Genomic DNA, 20978 nt, shown 5'->3' on the forward strand with positions numbered 1-20978 from the left:
TGCCCCATCATTCAACTAGATCCTGGGCTTGTGAGGGGTTAAGCGGCATAAAATCTCGTTTTAATGGTTTGCCCACTCGCTAGCAAGTGTGGCAACAAATCAGCCATTCCCAACATCATTGTATAGTGTATGCTACAATAGCCCTGCTAGGAGGACTTTCTGTGCCGTCGTTGTGGTCCCATATGTACCCCTGTTGGACCTTCATGTGCTTCCCACAAGACACTATACACTTCCTCTTCCATTACACATCTTCACAGTACCTGGTCTGGGCTAATTTTGTATAGGAGTCCATTGATCAATTAGCATGTTTTGCTTCGCAATACAAGCTTTTGTCGCTCACCTTGCAACATCTCCCTCGGAAATTGTGAAGTCAACAGATATTCCCCAATACTTTTGTACCACTCCAGAAGGATGTCAATACGAAATAGATGTGAATTAAGGAAGTCGTCATTGATACCTTCTGGTTGTTTTCCTAACTTGATTCCAGAGAGTTGGTTTGCACTAACATTGCTTTTCCCCGGCCTCACAACAATGGTGAAAGTAAACTCCTATAGTAGCAGCAACCATCTACTAAACCTACCTTGTATAATAGGTTTGTTCACCAGGTACATCAATGCCGGGTGATCCACATAAAATGTGAACGTTGTGGCCAATAGATAGTGTCTAAACTTTTGTACCGCATATACCACTCCCACAGTTGCTTGCTTTGTTGTGTTGTAGTTCTTTTTAGCCCTGGACAACAGCCTACTTGTGAAATAGACAGGATGATCTAGGTTATGTTCAATTGTTTGTGCAAGAGTTGCACTTATTGCAAAATTGGACGAATCCACATGCACGTGAAATTCTTTATCCCAGTTGGGGTATGCCAAGATCAGTGCTCGTGACAATCAGGTCTTCCACTCCTTAAAAAAAGTCTCCTACTCCGTACCCCAAACATAGGGTTCCCTTTTTCTTGTCAATTTGTCGAGAGGAAATGACACTTGAGTGAAATTCTTTATGAATCATCTGTAATAGCCAATATGCCCGAGAAAGAATTTCACTCCATTTACAGCAATCGGAGCCTCCATTTCAACTATCGCACGTATCTTATCTAGATCGATTTTTAGTCCCGTCTTGCACACAATGTGCCCCGACAACTTGCCCTAAGGGACCATGAATCCACACTTCTTCAGGTTAAGTGTGTAACATCTTGATTTCTCGGGTCTAAATTAACATTCAACATACTCAAAGAATACAGTTATACTCTGAATCATATGAAGGCAGTTATATCATTTCATGTTCATGTGAATTAGATATACCGTTAAAAACAGTTAAACAAAATTTCTTTTCTAAATACTTTAAGTATCATCAAATTAAATTACTACAGAAATTAAAAAGCACATACCTTGAAAACTGAGTTCAAAATCAAACTAAGGATGCTTCTGCAACCACCCGGTTTAGCCCACAAATACACTATAACAATTTCATATGACAACTACCATCTAAAAACCACTATCTTAAAAATCAAATGATAATTCCAATTAAATACCACCATATTTTAAATTAGGGCATCACATACCACTGTTTCAATTAGGGCACTATTTACCTTCAGTTCATTTTGGGCTTCTGATGGCGCTATTTCACTTAGGGCTTTCATTACCATAGATTCATTTAAGGGCTTCCGCGACCACGGATTCAATTTAGGGCTTTTGCTGTGACGGATTGAATTTAGGGCTTCCGCGACCACGAATGCAGCTAGGGCTTCCAATACCACTGTATTATTTAAGGTTCTAGCTGTCACCCAATCAATTTAGGGCTTCGGATTTTCTTTCCTTCCGATCACTTATCTGAGTCAGTTTCTCAAGATTAGATAAATGCTTAGTTTCAATATTCATATAAATGAAAACAATTCACAAATCAATCCAGATAACAATGAATTTGACTCAATTCAATCTTACCTCTTCATAAATAAAAATGATAATAACTTTTTCTGATAAACAATTGAATGCATAGCTTAACTCTGTCTGATTCATGTTCAACATCTTGAGAAAGGTGAAGCATTGTTAGGAGCTTAACCACCCAACCTTGGACCACAATATATCCCCACACGATCTCTAATGAGATAGGCCCTCCTTACCTAGAATTGACAGGGAACAGCTTACCAACCACTGGACTTCCTGATATTTAACTTCACCATACGACTTGGCAACAATAGATCACAATAACAGGTATGTGCATGAGCTATTAATTGATTCAAATTTAAAAAATGATAAATGTTGTTATGTCTTATCTGTTACTATTACAGATTCCTCTCTTTCTCTTCGCCACCCATTTTCTTGGCTACACAGCCGGGCGAGCTTTAGGTGATAGGAATTCTCAGAATAACCGGTTCTGTCAATTATACATGCATCCAGCATTTCACATAATTATGTTCTTTAGAGATCTCAAAAATTGAATGACTAATTAATTAACTTTACCATATTGCCTGGTGAGTTTCCATGGTGTTCGAATTTATGATAACATTTTCATCTTTAAATGGTTCGAATAAATGTATAACATTCTAAGCCAAATTGTAATGCTCTCAGCTTTCATTGCATTTCTATCTCTTATATGCATGGTTGATACACTCATGGAAATAAAAAATCATCTATGATATAAGAACAGTTTCCATCAAGATTTAGACTGTGATTATCTTAGTTTTAGTGTTTGGATTTGCTTTACATCTCCTCATCTTAACATGCAACATTGCTGACGGATTGGTGATCTGATTTTTTCAAGATCTACATTGCAAGCATATAACAGAATGTATTTGGTTCTAACTAAATGGTTGATGTTACATAAACTATCATGTCATGGATTACTTTAAGCTACAGAACGAATCTATTTACTATCCCATGGAAGAAAACAAATATATCATAATATGGGTTCAGTATCTCTATCAACACACTGCTGATGTTATACTAAGAAAGGTAGTCGCAAGGAGCCAACAGTGTATGAGCTATTTGTATTTAACTTACCAAATAAAGAACGTAAGACATACTTAGTTAATGGCAGATGTCTTACATGACCTCCATAAAAAATCTCGGACAGAACAAACTGCTCGTGATTTGATCTGACCTCCCTAACTAGGATTCTATGGTTGCTGGTTGCCGTGGATTAAGAGAAATCAGTTGATGAATCTTGGGAAATGATACCTTTATTACAAATGCACTCTCCTGACGTGCAATGTCGAATTTGACCCTAAAGTAAAACCTCAGCAGCAATGCAAACAAATACTCACGTGATGTTCTACAATAATCTAAACGTCCATGAATAGAGATATGTCGGCTCCAGTTCAACACACAGATTCAGACTTCCCACGCTCTCCATGAAGGAGCTGCCATACCATGCAAAGGGACTAAACACGACCCTCCACGATGATAGAAACATACTATCGCACGGGCTACCTAGGAAACTCCATTGCTATGGCTACACAAAGCGTCCAAGTAACAGTTCAAACTAAGTCTTCTCCTCACTAATAACCCGTAAGAAAATACAAAAGGATGAATGAAAAAGAAGAGTTATGGGTTTGCACACCGAGAGTCCCAATTATACAATCGAAGAGACTATTAAAAGAGATGCTTGGCTCTTTGGCTACCTAGCAATTACAAAGAGACCATTCGAATGCCTCTCAAATTGAATTTGAAAAGAAAAGATACAAAGTTTCTTTTTTTTAAGTTATTTTAATTATTAAAATCTAAACAGTTCAAGCAATATTACTTTATTGATTGTTAAATTTATAATGATGCCGAAAACATTTATACATATGCGAACATTTATAAATTTTAATTAAAATATTATGATGAAATATATATTAAAATCCTTAGAGATATGTTTATATATTTTAACTTAATTATTAAATTAAATTAAACAACTCATGCAAATCTTGCTAATGTATTCTGGCTAGGTCTTTAACCCATCTGCCAAGTGATGGTGATGCCCTACCTAATTCTTTTCTGACAATGCTTTCACCCCTTCGACATGCTCCCTGCAAGGAATTTCCCTGTAATTAAATTATAATTTATTTAATCATAAATAATTATAACAGTTACCCTTTCATTTCAATTCCATGAATTTTCGATTAACAATCAACTAACATGTCATCTTCACTTGAAATCATAACGACTAACTATCATACCATTTCGCCAGATTATATCAAATTAAACTGCCAACTGACTTCATGTGAACCTCAACATCTATATTTCAAGCTACGTCAAAACTTGGGATGTAACATACCATTCCCCTTGAGGTTCATCGTCCTCGATGAACTAGAAATTGCAACGAATATTATAAAGGAGTATTTTAAAATTGGAATGTAACGTACCATTCCCCTTGTGGTTCATCGTCCTCAATGACCTCTGCAATTTAGATACTAAAAGAATATTCCAAATACAAAACATATATATATATATATATATATATATATATATATATATATAACATTGTGATATCATTTGTTTTCTCAATTAGGTCAAAATGAAAATCATAATCGAAACTCAAGATCCATTTTTACTTTACAATTTTCAGAAAGATACTTGCATGGTAACATAAAATTGAACATGCATTCACCTAAGTTCACTTTACCGTAACGATGGTCATCTCAGCATCGGTTGAGTTGATTTTGTTTCATATTCCTGTCATACTTATGTAGACACTCACCATATCATTAGTTTGATTCCATATTCATATCTTTATTTACAGGGTTCAATGACTGAAAATAAGATAAGTATTCAAAATTGAAATTCTTCAGTCAATAAGTTCTAGATCATAATTTAAATTTCTCATATGTACCATCTGGCATATGACCCTCATTAATGGATAGATCATTCTTGCAAGCTTACAGATTACCTATAATAGGTTAGTGAATCCATGTTTTTTTCATTGCAACCTTGGCCTTCAAGCCCAATATTTCATTAGAATAATCATTTCATGATAGGATATTTCCAAAACAATATACAACAGCTCAATAAGTAAAGTCAACGTCACGTGTATTATACATGTATAACAATGTGTCAAAAGGTAAAAACAAGATATACTATGCAAGATCATCAAATCAAGATCATACGCATCTCAAACGATTCATAAGATTCTCATGAGTATTCTCATCATTCCTCTGTAAATATTCGGAAATTCATCTTTCCTATTTCTGAGCTTCAAGCTTCCATGCTCATTTCATCAAAAGTATACATCTGTAAACAAGCATTGATATTTCCAACTCCTTACTGGAGCACATAATGTTTTTGTCGTTTAACCAACTTCAGAAAGGATCATGGATCATAGTTTTGTTTTCATTCAATTCAGGTTCAAATTGGTAACAGTTTATTTCTTTCATTAATTTGGGTCGACAAACCCGCTCATGATGGATTTAGATAACATTTTATCAAGATTATAAACTATCTTTGGATTGCGCAAGTCTAGGCATCGGGACCCTTTTTAATCTTCTCATTCTCGACAAAGAATGGCCCTCCCACCAAGGATAAGGCATATATACATTCTGGTCCTGCCACTGAGTAATCAGGTGGGTTGAAGTCCTCAACAATTATCCGACAAAATAACTGAAGCGTGTGGACAATTAACAAGATCAATTGTTCCAAAAAATCTGCTTAATTCCACCCTGGCCAAGGATTTCAAAATTTCGGTCGTCAAACCCGATCTCCACCACTCAGCTTGCCAATCCTTTTTATCATTTTTTAATTGTTTATACATTTGTTCACTTTAAATCATTTCAGCCTTCCTGGCTACTCTGAATGATTTTCCATTGTGTTTTTCCAGTTTTCATTGCAATATCCGAAAATGCAAAAAAAAATCTTTTTCAACATTTTCATTTTCAGTTTTTCAAAAACAGTGTTGGACCCAAGGTTTCAGTGTTGAACCTAGCGCTCTAATACCATATGTAACATCCCGATTTCCCGGGTCTAAATTAACATTCAACATACTCAAAGAATATAGTTATACTTCAAATCATAGGAAGGTAGTTATATCATTTCATGTTCATGTGAATAAGATATATGGTTAAAAACAGTTAAACAAAATTTCTTTTCTAAATACTTTAAGTATCATCAAATTAAATTACTACAGAAATTAAAAATCACATACCTCGAAAACTGAGTTCAAAATCAAACTAAGGATGCTTCTGCAACCACACAGTTTAGCCCATAAATACACTATAACAATTTCATATGACAACTACCATCTAAAAACCACTATCTTAAAAATCAAATGATAATTCCAACTAAATACCACCATATTTTAAATTAAGGCATCACATACCACTGTTTCAATTAGGGCACTATTTACCTTCAGTTCATTTAGGGCTTCTGATGGTGCTATTTCACTTAGGGCTTTCATTACCATAGATTCATTTAAGGGCTTCTGCGACCACGGATTCAATTTAGGGCTTTTGCTGCGACGGATTGAATTTAGGGCTTCCGCGACCACGAATACAGCTAGGGCTTCCAATACCACTGTATCATTTAAGGTTCTAGCTGTCACCCAATCAATTTAGGGCTTCGGATTTCCTTTCCTTCCGATCACTTATCTAAGTCAGTTTCTCAAGATTAGATAAATACTTAGTTTCAATATTCATATAAATGAAAACAATTCACAAATCAATCCAGATAACAATGAATTTGACTCAATTCAATCTTACCTCTTCATAAATAAAAATGATAATAACTTTTTCTGATAAACAATTGAATGCATAGCTTAACTCTGTCTGATTCATGTTCAACATCTTGAGAAAGGTGAAGCATTGTTAGGGGCTTAACCACCCAACCTTGGACCACAATATATCCCCACACGATCTCTAACGAGATAAGCCCTCCCTACCCAGAATTGACAGGGAACATCTTACCAACCACTAGACTTCCTGATATTTAACTTCACCATACGACTTGGCAACAATAGATCACAATAACAGGTATGTGCATGAGCTATTAATTGATTCAAATTTAAAAAATGATAAATGTCGTTATGTCTTATCCGTTACTATTACAGATTCCTCTCTTTCTCTTCGCCACCCATTTTCTTGGCTACACAGCCGGGCGAGCTTTAGGTGACAGGAATTCTCAGAATAATCGGTTCTGTCAATTATACATGCATCCAGCATTTCACATAATTATGTTCTTTAGAGATCTCAAAAATTGAATGACTAATTAATTAACTTTACCATATTGCCTTGTGAGTTTCCATGTTGTTCAGATTTATGATAACATTTTCATCTTTGAATGGTTCGAATAAATGTATAACATTCTAAGCTAAATTTAAATGCTCTCAACTTTCATTGCATTTCTATCTCTTATATGCATGGTTGACACACTCATGGAAATAAAAAATCATCTATGATATAAGAATAGTTTGCATCAAGATTTAGACTGTGATTATCTTAGTTTCAGTGTTTGGATTTTCTTTACATCTCCTCATCTTAACATGCAACATTGCTGACGAATTGGTGATCTGATTTTTTCAAGCTCTCCATTGCAAGCATATAATAGAACATATTTGGTTCTAACTAAATGGCTGATGTTACATAAACTATCATGTCATGGATTACTTTAAGCTACAGAACGAATCTATTTACTATCCCATGGAAGAAAACAAATCTATCATAATGTGGGTTCAGTATCTCTATCAACACACTGCTGATGTTATACTAAGAAAGGTAGTCGCAAGGAGCCGACAGTGTATGAGCTATTTGTATTCAACTTAGCAAATAAAGAACGTAAGACATACTTAGTTAATGGCAGATGTCTTACGCGACCTCCATAATAAATCTCAGACAGAACAAACTGCTCGTAATTTGATCTAACCTCCCTAACTAGGATTCTATGGTTGCTGGTTGCCGTGGATTAAGAGAAATCAGTCGATGAATCTTGGGAAATGATACCTTTATTACAAATGCACTCTCCTGACATGCAATGTCGAATTTGACCCTAAAGTAAAACCTCAGCAGCAATGCAAACAAATACTCACGTGATGTTCTACAATAATCTAAACGTCCATGAATAGAGATATGTCGGCTCCAGTTCAACACATAGATTCAAACTTCCCAAGCTCTCCATGAAGGAGCTGCCATACCATGCAAAGGGACTAAACACGACCCTCCACGATGATAGAAACATACTATCGCACGGGCTACCCAGGAAACTCCATTGCTACGGCTACACAAAGCGTCCAATTAACAGTTCAAACTAAGTCTTCTCCTCACTAATAACCCGTAAGCAAATACAAAAGGATGAATGAAAAAGAAGAGTTATGGGTTTGCACACCGAGAGTCCCAATTATACAATCGAAGAGACTATTAAAAGAGATGTTGGGCTCTTTGGCTACCTAGCAATTACAAAGAGACCATTCGAATGCCTCTCAAATCGAATTTGAAAAGAAAAGATACGAAGTTTTCTTTTTAAAGTTATTTTAATTATTAAAATCTAAAAAGTTCGAGCAACATTACTTTATTGATTGTTAAATTTAAAATGATGCCGAAAACATTTATACATATACGAACGTTTATAAATTTTAATTAAAATATTATGATGAAATATATATTAAAATCCTTAGAGATATGTTTATATATTTTAACTTAATTATTAAATTAAATTAAATAACTCATGCAAATCCTGCTAATGTATTCTGGCTAGGTCTTTTACCCATCTGCCCAGTGATGGTGATGCCCTGCCTAATTCTTTTCTAACAATGCTTTCACCCCTTCGACATGCTCCCTGCAAGGAATTTCCCTGTAATTAAATTATAATTTATTTAATCATAAATAATTATAACAGTTACCCTTTCATTTCAATTCCATGAATTTTCGATTAACAATCAACTAACATGTCATCTTCACTTGAAATCATAACGACTAACTATCATACCATTTCGCCAGATTATATCAAATTAAACTGCCAACTGACTTCATGTGAACCTCAACGTCTATATTTCAAGCTAGGTCAAAAATTAGGATGTAACAAAGTGCTAACCTGACCCATCGGCACCTTTCCATACACTCCCCCAATGCCACTTAGTGTTTATCTTGCCTATTGAAAAAAGACCAATTATCCAAAAATGCTTGAAGTTCCCCTTGGACATTTTGTCAAAGATATGAAGAATCAATCTGTGCAGTGCGTTGCACAATCCGAAGGGCATCCGGTTATACGCGTATACTTTGTCTTCTATCACGAATGTAGTTTTTAATTTGTCTTCATCTACAATCAACATCTAGTTATAACTAGAAAACTCATCCAAAAATGAATACATTTTGTGCTCGACCACCTCTTCTAATATTGTGTCTGTGAACAGGATCAAGAAGGGATCCTTTATAGTTAGCACATTCAAGCACCAGAAATCAACACAGATTTGGATTTGGTTCACGTCCTTTTTTAATGTTATTGCAACGGGCAAAAGTCATTCACATATTTGGATCGTAAATATGATCCCTGCCTCGAGCATACATTGGATCTCCTCATCAACCTTGGCAACATAATTCTTATTCACTGTGTACGATCGTTTTCGCATAGGTACAGCTCCTAGCACCAGAGGTACGAAGTGTACACACATCTTTGGCAGTACACCCTTCAAATCCTTATAAGTACAACTCCTGGTACCAGAGGTATGCGGTGTACACACATCTTTGGCAATACGCTCTTCAAATCCTTATAAGTCCAATCAAAAACATCTTTATATTCTATGAAGATTTTAAATGCTACCACTTTCTATACAGAATCCCAATCATCACCCACCATTATGTTGCACGAGTTCTCCATGTCACCGAGATTAGTAACCTGTACAAATGGTTCCTTGTACTTGATTGGTCTTCTGACATCAAATTGGTAAGCGAGACTTTCATTTACCTAAGCTTCTCCTTCACCAAGTATGTTGAAGATGGATGGCCACAGGGTAGGCTTCCCATGCTTTTTCCATGTCTCCTCCGACAAGACGTTTACCTCAAACCCACCATCAACTATGGTATCCGTCAAATAGTTCCTTGAATTCCCATTTCAACTACAATCAAGTGTCGGCCATTGTCTACCACTACTATCATGGGGTCCATTATCGACCCTCCTAGAACATAGGTCGGTTGTGCAGGGGTAGTTTGATAACTGGTGCTCAGTTCTATTGTGCGGGTATTCAATAGTATCGTCTTTAGTTGAGACACAAAATGGAGGTGGTCTTAGATTTTGACTGGCACCTATGTTTGTAACAATTGTCACAATAAATTGTTTTTAGCCTCTGTCCCCCCGAAAATACATGGCCTTCTCAATTTCTTCTTTTGCTTTGTGTACCATTTTCTTCTACGTACAAGGATTTGGGTACACGGCTTGTTCAACTGGTTTCGAGTGATGACAGGTACTTTCTCTTCCTCAATATTGAGTAGATTTACGCCTGGATTTGGACAATTTGCATCTTCATCATCTCCAAGACCACACCACCGACAAACTTCTGTGTGTTGCTCTTTGTACAATCTCTGGCAAAGTGGCCCTATTGGTTGCATGCCCATAACTGATCATTGGCCGACCCTTGGAATCATACTGTATTTGGCTTCTACTCTCATTCCCTCCTCTACCTCCCCAACGGTTGTTACAGTATCCATCGGATGATGCATTGTTGGTTTGTTAGTTATGGTTGGTCATCGCAGAGGTAGACGATTGCTCTCGAGAAAAGAGAACTTGCTAACTGTAGGTCTTCATGTTCTATAGGCATTCCTTAGTGGAATGGGCCATCACCTTGCAAATGTCGTACATTAACTTTTTCGGGCATGACCCCTTCATGTGCCCACTCTCTTTGCACTATGTGCACTACATCTTGCATCCGTCATTGTAGCCTAAGCTTCCCTTCATTGTTTTGAATTCCTTTAATATTCTCTCTATGTCCTTTTGAAGTGCCTAGACCCTTTTATTTGGTTCGTCCTCATTTTCATTGTTACTCCCCTATCTAGATGATTCATCACTTCCTAACGAAGACTTGCTTCGTTTCTTCTTTTTCATTGATGTTTTCCCTTCACTCTCCAAATTCATGGCTCAGTCATAGGCATCGGAGTACAATGTTGGCAGAACTATCTTCATTTTCCTTGGTATTGAGGTGTTCAATCCTTTGACGAACCATCTCTTCTTCAATTCATTCGTCAACCGAGTGGCCAGTCTCCCAAGTAATTCTTTGATTCGTCAGTTATAGGCTCGTACAATCTCCTTACCATGCTTCAAACTATAGATCTCTACTACTACTTTGTTGACCTCTCAAAGCAGTCTGAACTCCGCCTAGAACTATTTTCTAAAAGATCGTCCCACGAACTTGTTTTGCGTTATCCATGTCCAACTACCAATCCATAGCAACTCCTTACAAAATAGTCAAAAATTGATGTACCCACTCATCCATATTGTTTCACACGTACGACAGTGTCTCACGGGATCTTCCTTCCCATCTCCAATAAATTTTGGAGATTTCTATTTCTGGGACATGTTTCTTCTAGATGTCTAATGTGGATCAGTTGATTGTGTACCAATTAATTGTGTTCCCGAATCAATAGGATTAGATCCCAATGGGTTTGTTTGACTACCGTGTTGTTGTCCCACTGACACTTGTTCCTGCCTTGGTATCTTGAGCATCCCTCGCCTCTTCTCCATCTCGGGTTTCCTCCCTTCGTGGTGTGTAAGATAAGTTTATGAATTGTTCTCACTTCTCTTTGATCAAGTTCAACCTTTGTCAATTCCTCGTTGCTTCTCACTTGCCGATGTTACGATAAACCGTGGCCTTCGCCTTCAATGGTTCTCTTGCGCCTCCCGTGGCACCCACGTGATCACCCTTGGTGACACCTCCGACGTCCCCTTCAAACAACCCCTCAACTGGTTGTCCCTTGGCAAGTCGCCTTAACCTTCGTCTTCGTTCGACTTGTTGCGCGAGAATTAAAGCTTCGTGTGTGGCTTGTAAATCATCTATTTTCTCCTTTCTATTTCTATTTTTATTTAGTAAATTGGACATTAGTTTAAACCATCATAAGTAGCAAACAGAAAACTTCTTATTTTATTATATCTTCGTACAACCATGGCCTCCGCCTTCAGTGGTTCCTACACCTCTCGTGACACCCCCGTGGTCACCCTCTATGACACCCCCATGGTCACCCTCTATAACAACCCCTCAAACGATTGTCCCGAAGTCTTCGATAGTTCGTGCACCTCTTGTAGCACCTCCGTGGTCACTCTCTATGACAACTCTTAGGTCCCCTTCAAACAACCCCTCAACCGATTGTCCCTCGACGAGTTGCCTTAACCTTCGTCTTCGTTCAGCTTCTTGTGTGAGAATTAAAGCTTTGTGGCTTGCAAATCATCTCTTTTCTCTTTTCTATTTCTATATTTGTTTAGTAAATTGGGCATTAGTTTAAATAGCCATCATAAGTAGTTAACATAACACTTTTTATTTATTTATATCTCTGTACACATGGATCAATTGTGCAACCATTACAGATTTACAAGTGTTCTTTTCATTTGCCACTCCCAAGGCTTAAAGCTCATGGGTTGGTCCTCTATCGGGCCTCATCACGTTCGTCCTCTTGACGGTTGGTCCCTCTCTATTTCTTCCCTTCTACTCATCTGTGCGAGAAATGCTTACGCGAAAAAACAAGGAAGCTAATGCAAGGGCCTGTTTTTCATGGGGCTCATGTTGAAGGCATCCAAGATGGTGTCGTCACGAACTTTTGTGCATGCCGCCTTCTCCATACAATTGTTTGATAGTCGCTTGAAACCAAATGTGGAAGTTCTCCATTACAACATGTTCACCTTCTAAAAGCTTCGTCTCTCCATCCTCATTAGTTATGATAGTTTCAAGAACCAATATACCCATTTATCAATTGAGTTTCATTCGCTGTGTTGCTCCTAGATTCAATCGACAAGGACACCAAATGTTTACTCTCGTTGGTAACAAGAATACTGCATAGATACGAAACAAGATATTCAATACAAGAAATGTAGAGGACTCAAAAGCAACTCATATTTATTAATCATCAACAGAAGATTACATTTGCAATGCACAACATGCCTTTGCTTACGAAGAAAGTGCATACATATGGTCTCTATGGGGGGCTAAGGCGAAGCGTATAATTGCCTCGGTTATGCCAAACTACTTAACTACCAAGTTTCCCGACAACATCAACCCTCACCAAGTTTCTCAAGAAAAATGTGAAGTTACCATCATTTAATGAGGCGGACAATTCATGTTCAAGAGGATAAATCCTAGGTAAAGGGTGGACTATGCCCCTACAGAAGGATTCTGACATTCAACCCTCAACAAATTCCGGCCACCCTCATTCATTGTGTCATGAAAACTTGGAGACTTAACAATTGATCGTCAATTATCGCAATACTCTTCCCAAAGGAAAATTAAAGAGCCCCTGTTCTAAGGCCAAAATTCAAGTTCCCCAAGGATAAAATTCTTGGCAAGGGGCAGATTACACCCTTGCCTATGGATTCTAAAGTCCTCCCTTAGTCAGATTTCGGAGAACTTTCACCTTAATTCATCATGCATCCTAGGAAATGACCCCTTCCACCCAATTTGCAACAAGTTGTTATCAAAAGATTGAATGCATCACTCTTGAAGGCGGAATTCAATATATGGCGAAGGTAAATGATCCTATTGCAACCCACTCTCTTAGTTGCTTTTGCCCTATCAACCACCCTCAAATTTAAACCTCAAATTCAAGGACCTAATTGTTTCTTGCTCTCTCCCATAAACATCCTCAAATCCTACGCAACCTCGACTAACTTAGAGACAATCCAAACTTGCTTCTAAAACCCAATGCTACAATAGCGACACAAAAAGAGGGTTAGTAGAATGACCATTCAAGGAGGGTATTAAACCTTGTTACCCGGCCTACCTGGGTGACAACTTGACTACGTTTTGAAATATGCAGAACTTATATCTCGTTCTCGTGAGCAAGATAATTGCATTCCCATTTATTTAGCTTACATGATTCCTAAGCCACAGGATGTCATCCTTGCATCAAGACTCCATCGATGCAAAGCTAGGCACATCTACCTGCACCTCAAAAGACACCAATTTTAGGAAGTGCAAGGATTGGCTCCTCTATCAATCTTTGCTTCAATAAGTTGAATACTTCTTGATGCCTTGCTTCCCATCGCCATCCCTTATCTTTCTCTAGCAAATCAGTCACAGGTGAGGCTATCTTGGAATAGCCAGTAACGAACTTCCAGTAATTGTCAACCAACCCAAGGAACTAGCATACCTCATGTATATTCCTTAACAACTATCAGTCTTGAATCAATTGTAACTTCTCACGCTTAGGTCAGATCATCCCATGACTAATGACATGACCCAAGAATCCAATCTCCTGTTATGGGAAAGAACACTTTCCCTTCTTTACATACAACTTGTTATCCCTCAAGATAGGGAATACCTCAGCTACATGCTCTTTATGCTCTTGCAAAGATCTGCTATATACCAAGATGTTGTCTATAAATCTACCACAACGCACAAATCCAACAGATATCAAAATATATCATTCATAAGTGTGTTGAAGCTAGTCGATGAATTAGTCAAGCCGAAAAGCATGACTAGAACTTCATAGTTTTTGTACCTTGTTGTCATTGTCGTCTTGGGTTTGTCTCCTAGAGCAACCTAAATCTGGTAATACCCTTGTCGTAGATATAACTTGAAGTATCTTGCCTCCACAAGGCGATAAAAACTATCAACAATCAGGGGCATGCAGTACTTATTCTTTATTGTCAGCTTGTTCAACGCTCTGTAGTCCACACAAAGTTGCCAAGATCAGTCTTTCTCTCTCTAAAACAAAACTGGTGAAGCATAGGGTGAGCATGACATACTATAATAACTAGCATTGACTAGCTCATTTATCTAACTCTTTTGTTCCATGACTTTTAGTCCAGAGAGGTGATAAGGAACACATGATGGGGCTCTTGATCCAACGACTAGCTCAATTGCATGATCCACATGACACCTTGGTGACAGCTCCTCAGGAATTTGATCTAGCATCACATCTTGGAACACTCAAGTCATCTCCTTAACAGTATCTGGATATGTAAAAAAGGTTCTCCTTCATCTAAGCCACCCATAATAACTACAAAGAACAAATCGTCACTCCTATTCCACACAACTTTCTTCAGACTAAGGGAACTCAATACGTTGATTCCTTCTATCCCACCACATGCACCATACAGAGTCTCACAGGATCAAGTACCATGATATCTAAGATGCTATTATGGCAAAAGCCTTGAGGATGCATTCTTGTCTAATAAATCACCTTGAAGTCATTCATCTTGATGGCCACAAGATTTAGAAAGCCTTGCCACAATCCCACCTACATTATCATGTTCGTTACATCCCCATCAATCTTTATTGTTGGGTAGTTAACTACCATGGACCAAGTGTTAGCAAGTTCCACCTTCAAGTCTAGGCTTTGTGCTTTGTTAGCTTATATATAATTGTGAGACGTACCTGAATCCATCATTGACATGACCTTGCCACCAAAAAATGACAATGTAACAAAGGTCATGCTAGTTTTCTTTCACAGAACAGGGGCTTGTCAAAACCTTTCTCAGGTGCCTTATCTTCAGCCAGCACAGTGTTAATCCTCAATCACTTTGGACACTCTTGTGCCTAATGATCTTGTCGATTGCAAATGAAACACTCTTCATTTTGTCATTCTTTTCCTTAGACACTGCTTAGGGATTCTTGATTTGCTTAGCAGGTCCACCTGAATTGGCCTTGAGCTTCAGCTTTTGGTTTGCATTCCTCTGGTAGGCCATGTTATTCCGCTAATCATTCTTGAAATGGAAGGCCTTTCTTGATTTCTTATTATCAAATCTTGCGCCTCCAAAACCCTTAGTAACATCACCTTTATAATCAAGAAGTCTATCAACAGCTCAACAACATTAGCCCATTTTTGAGCCTGATAACATCTAATCTCCTCAATGGCTCATAGTTGGAGATTCTACACGAATTGATACAATTTTTGAAATTGTTCAACTTTGTAAATTCAAGATCCAAGACTTGAAATGCACAAACATAGTCTCACTTTTTGCTTGAGCATTTCAGCTCATTGAAATGAGCTCGAATCGCCCAGTTGGAATCCCCGACAATAACTGATCTTGTAGTACAGACTTCAATTTTGACCAACTCTTAATTAAACGAAAGGACTTTCCTGCTCATGCACCTACAAGAAAGTGTGCCACCATAGCTTTACGTTGCACGCAAAGCAAGCGGTTGCCTTCTTCACCTAAGCATCTAAAAAACATGTTGCATTTGACAAGAATTCCTCAATATCCCAAAAGAAAATGTCAAGGGCCTTGTCATTCCGATAGCCATCATAGGACTCGATTTGATTTGAAGATTTGGAACCCTAAGTTCCACCTTGTAGTAGAGAGTTGTGTAGTGACTACCCTTTATACAAAATCTTGAGTTATTATTTCAGCACTTCTAAGCTTCTTCAAACTTAGTCACCTTGTCCAACAAATCGAAGTGTCCTGATTCAACATTATTCGCATGATCATCAACATTCGTCACTTCCAACGCATCAAGTCATTGCTCACGATCTTGCAACCATTCTCGTGGGTGAGGCTGGCTCGTGGCAAAGTCGAGACCAATTCAAACCCCTGAAGCATCGTTAGCGCCTACCTCTTTGGGTTGCTCCTCTGTGTCGACCATAAGAACTCACTCTTGGATCCCACAAGAACCTCCCTTCCCACACTTAGAAAACACCACTTTACCAACCCTCATGAGAAGTGATCTGCTCTAATACCAACTCTAATGAAATCCCTTGAATCTATGCAAACAACAAAGTGTTGTCAACATCAGGAGATGTATAAGCATAGAGTCTAGTACTTGGCATGATTCCTTGATTTCTTTTCTCTGCCACCTTTTGTTGCAAATGACCTCTCCGGAGTATTGAAGCATGTGTATAACATTGCAAGTGAAACACCATGTATTGATGTCTTTGAAAAAAGAATCTGCATAGCAACTAACTCCTTATTTGGATTATTCAAGATAGTCTACACAGTAGTAGGGATGAGAAAAAGTTAGTTGGGAGGTCGTGCTTTAGTTGGGAGGTCGTGCTTCACCATTACCCCTTATTTGTTCTTTGATAATGATTATGTTAATAAGATGGCCTCTCAGTCTGATAATTATGAAGATTTGGTCCCGAAGGCATTAACTATCAATGTTTAATATTAATTTGTTGTTATGTGGAGCATAATTAGACTTAGAGGTTAATTTTCCCAATTTCTCAACACTATTTCCCCCAGATCTCTTCTACGGGGGTTTGGGGGCAGCTTCCCTTTTAGGACCCAAGGATAGCAGCCAAGGCCAAAAAAGACGTTACTATTATAAAAGGCATCGAGAGTTATCTTTTTCTATTGAACGACAAAATCTAGCCCTAATTTTGCAATTGCCATAAGTCTTGTATAAAATGACTTAGGGTTAGAAATTTTATAATGTATGGTGATTTAGTGGCTTTTGGCGGCAGTATTGAGTTGCAAGGGATTGCAGATTGTAATCAGGTTCAAATCACTAGATAATAATAGTAGACTTCTTGTTTGGTGGATGTAGTCCAGGGATTAGGTGAACGATGTTAAATCTTCGTGTCTTTTGTTCGTTTGTGTGCTTTATTCCTTTGTGATATTTTTTATATTTGCATGTAATTGTTATTTCTTCCTAACATAATCAATTTATTTGAGAAGGTTTTTAGGATATTTTAATGAATTGATATAAATGTAGTGATACTAATGAGCATAACAAGGATGATAGTTGTTATTTCCTTCACTTCAATGATAAGAAGCTTTTGGTCTGATTTTCAAAAGAAGACTACAAGAAAATAAGTTAGTGAAATTCCTTAATTCTAGTGTTGTTCTTACATCATCTTAGGAGCCATACATTGAACATAAAACCGAATTTCCTTTGTTTAAGTGGATCTAAAGCAAAATTCTAGTGACTTCGATCATTCAAATTCTCAACTTAGTGTTGATGATGAAAAGAAAGAGGCACAAAAAATTTGTAACAAACATGGATTATGGGCATAGCTATGTGGAAGTTTAGTTCCATATGTGCCACGAGGTCAAGATTAGTGTAACCTTCACTGATTGTGAGCCATTAAGAACACTATGGAAGAATTCAAGATAGCCTATGTGTATGTGACTCATGATAGAGATTTAGCTACTAAGGTTATACACAAGGCCATAGATTTGTACGAAGGAAGAAATGCTAAATTAAAAGTAACACAGAATCAGATTGTTGTCAATAATCATTACAGGGAGCAGGAAAGAAAAGGGCTGAGCAGATCAAGGAGGTGATTAAGGAACTTGATGGCATACAAGAGACTTATGATTCTGCCCATTGTCCCAAAATATCAAGAGATAGAAGTTTAGACCAGGTGGAACTTCGGTATGAATTTGGAGTAAAGGATAATCTTTGGCTCATTGACAATCCTTGATTTGAGGTAGATGCTGAACTGACTTATGATAATCGACTCTAAGTTAGATAAGATTGGGGTTATGGGTCAAATTTTAGCGGTCCTACTTTTGTCCACTTCCCAAAAGTTTTTAGGAGATTACAGCTCACTGCATACAAAGGAGTGGGAATCCTTTCTCTGACCAGCAGTCAAGTATTGTATAGCTGAGTTTAGTAGGTAGAGCAGATGATTCTTCAGCTATTTCTATAGCCATTGTTAGAATGATTTTGATGGCATTTGCAAATTCTGTTGCTCTTATCTTCAACATGTATAGATGTGTGCACATCTAAGGAGATATCCTGGAATTCTGACACATGTTCATCCAGAGCCAGACCATTCTCTTTATTTAGAACTTCTGAATTGACTCATCTTCTCCCCTCTGCTCTTTTTTATTCAAGTGAGGCTTGAATTTTCCCTCACATTGTTTGAATACGCTTTTTTGGAGGAAGACATTCCTCCAAAAATGCGCAGATGGAAATTTTTAGTCCGCCCAAAACTTTCTATCGGAAGTCCGAAACTTTTGATAGAAAGTCCTTATTTCAGTTAGTTTCGATCGAAACTAATCAAAAAGTACTTTCTATCGAACGTAAAACATTACGTTTGATTTCAGTTAGTTCTGACTGAAACTAGTCAAAAAGTACTTTCTATCAAAAGTAACTTAGTACTTTCGATATAAAGTACTTTGTTCATTTATGTGCATAGAAAGTACCTAACTATTTCTATCAAAAGTACCTAGGTATTTTTTATTATAAGAACTTGGGTAAACTTTTTCACACCTAAATTTGGCTAAGTACTTTCGATCAAAAGTACCTTCTAAGGTACCTTCGATCAAAAGTGCTTGACTAGACACTTTTTGGAGAGCCCACAAGATTCCTCCTATTTTCATGGCTTCTAGACTCAATTACCGTGTTCAGATGTAAGCAATTTTGCATGACACTAAGTACTCGTAATGTGATTTCTAATGACTATGGATTTGATGCATTTTGAGTTTTTTAGGTATTCATTTTTTGACGTCAATTGGATATAGGTTTATTTTCATAAAAAAGCCTATTTATTGGACGCTCATGGAAAATTAGTAAACAAGAAAATAATAACTCGAAAAAATAACCAAAATGTTTGTATTCAAGACCTCTTTCTATCAAAAAAAGAAATTTTGAAATAAGACAAATACAAAATAAGTTACATGCATCAAAACCAATGTATGTCAAAATTAGAGTTAGGTCAACTTTAAACACCAATAAAACATGAAATACTAAGGATAAAGACATCAAACCACCTCCATGATCTCAGTATTGGTATCAAAAAAATAAATTCAAAAGAATCAAAAACAGTGTCACTCTAAAAATCAGAGATTTGATAACATACCAATTTTCCTGGGAAAGAAAACAATTGAATCAAATCAATTCAAAATTAAAGATTAAAAATATATTTAGAATCTACACAGAAAATCCAAAAAGACTAAATTACTTCCTCTTCAAATTTGTAACCATTTTACAGTAAATTGCATCCACAATTGAAAGTTTTTTTTTTAAAACTCACAGTTCAGTGTCTGTTTAGGCAAAAAAGTGTAACCCACCATGGTGGGTTCACCCCACTACAGACCAATACATATACAGAAATAGGAGCCGATTCTTGTTTGCAAACAACTGAAAGTGCAGATAAGATGGGTTAGAATATATCATCACTGAATCACTCTCATTTATAAACAGAATCGTGATGGTCTCCATGGCTGCAATAACATCTTTATCAAGTTCTCTCCCGATAATGACCAAGACATAATGCAAAAAATTGTAAATCAGATAACACAACATCAAGTCCAACAGAAGGATAATATCTTTTCTTTTTGCAAAGAATTCTCATATGGGCAACCTTCTTGTATAATAAATACTTTTGATGTCATCAAGCTCTTGAAAGCCATCTACAATCAGATGCAATACCTTTTGCACTGTGTCATTGTCATTCTCATGATCTCACTTAAGCATGAAGTGACCATCAACTTCAATGCGTCAACAATCTATCCTGGCTCAACGAGGTCACCATACGGACAAGAACTAGTTGCAATAAATTTTAAGATGACCGCTCCACCAAGCACGTACATATATCTAATATGTTAAAGTTGTTGAAGACATCATCCTTGGGTTGATATCAAATTTGAAGCTTGCTACCTACTTCATATAACACTTTTGCTAACCATAGTCCATCTTTAATGCCATGTTTGGATCTAAAAATCAAAAATCAGAATTTCCTCACAACTTGGCAAGATCACCAGCTCTGCAACCACTTTAATAATCCCTGCTGATTTCATCTAATATTTTTCACCTTTCCAATCTGAGTTATTTTGTCAAATAATTTACGTTCTTTGAGAAGGAATGTTTCTTTGTTTGCAAATTTGAATGAAGTTTAGCATTGTGCAGACAGTCATTAGATGAATAGGATTATAAAACAGTACTAAAAGTTCCCTAGACAGATTTATGAAAATTCCCAAGAGGTGGCCTATCTT

The 20978-nt window shown here is 37.1% G+C and overlaps 1 protein-coding gene across 1 annotated transcript in view; it reads right to left on the reverse strand.

Annotated features, from left to right (window-relative positions):
• Positions 1–20978, reverse strand: part of LOC149571261 (E3 ubiquitin-protein ligase IPI1-like) — a 132313-nt gene that overhangs the window by 68107 nt on the left and 43228 nt on the right. The gene's annotated exons all lie outside the window — the stretch shown is intronic.

The sequence above is a fragment of the Cupressus sempervirens genome, chromosome 2 (genome assembly GCF_028749045.1).
Source record: "Cupressus sempervirens isolate cs-2001-9-10 chromosome 2, ASM2874904v1, whole genome shotgun sequence".
Classification (NCBI taxonomy): domain Eukaryota; kingdom Viridiplantae; phylum Streptophyta; class Pinopsida; order Cupressales; family Cupressaceae; genus Cupressus; species Cupressus sempervirens.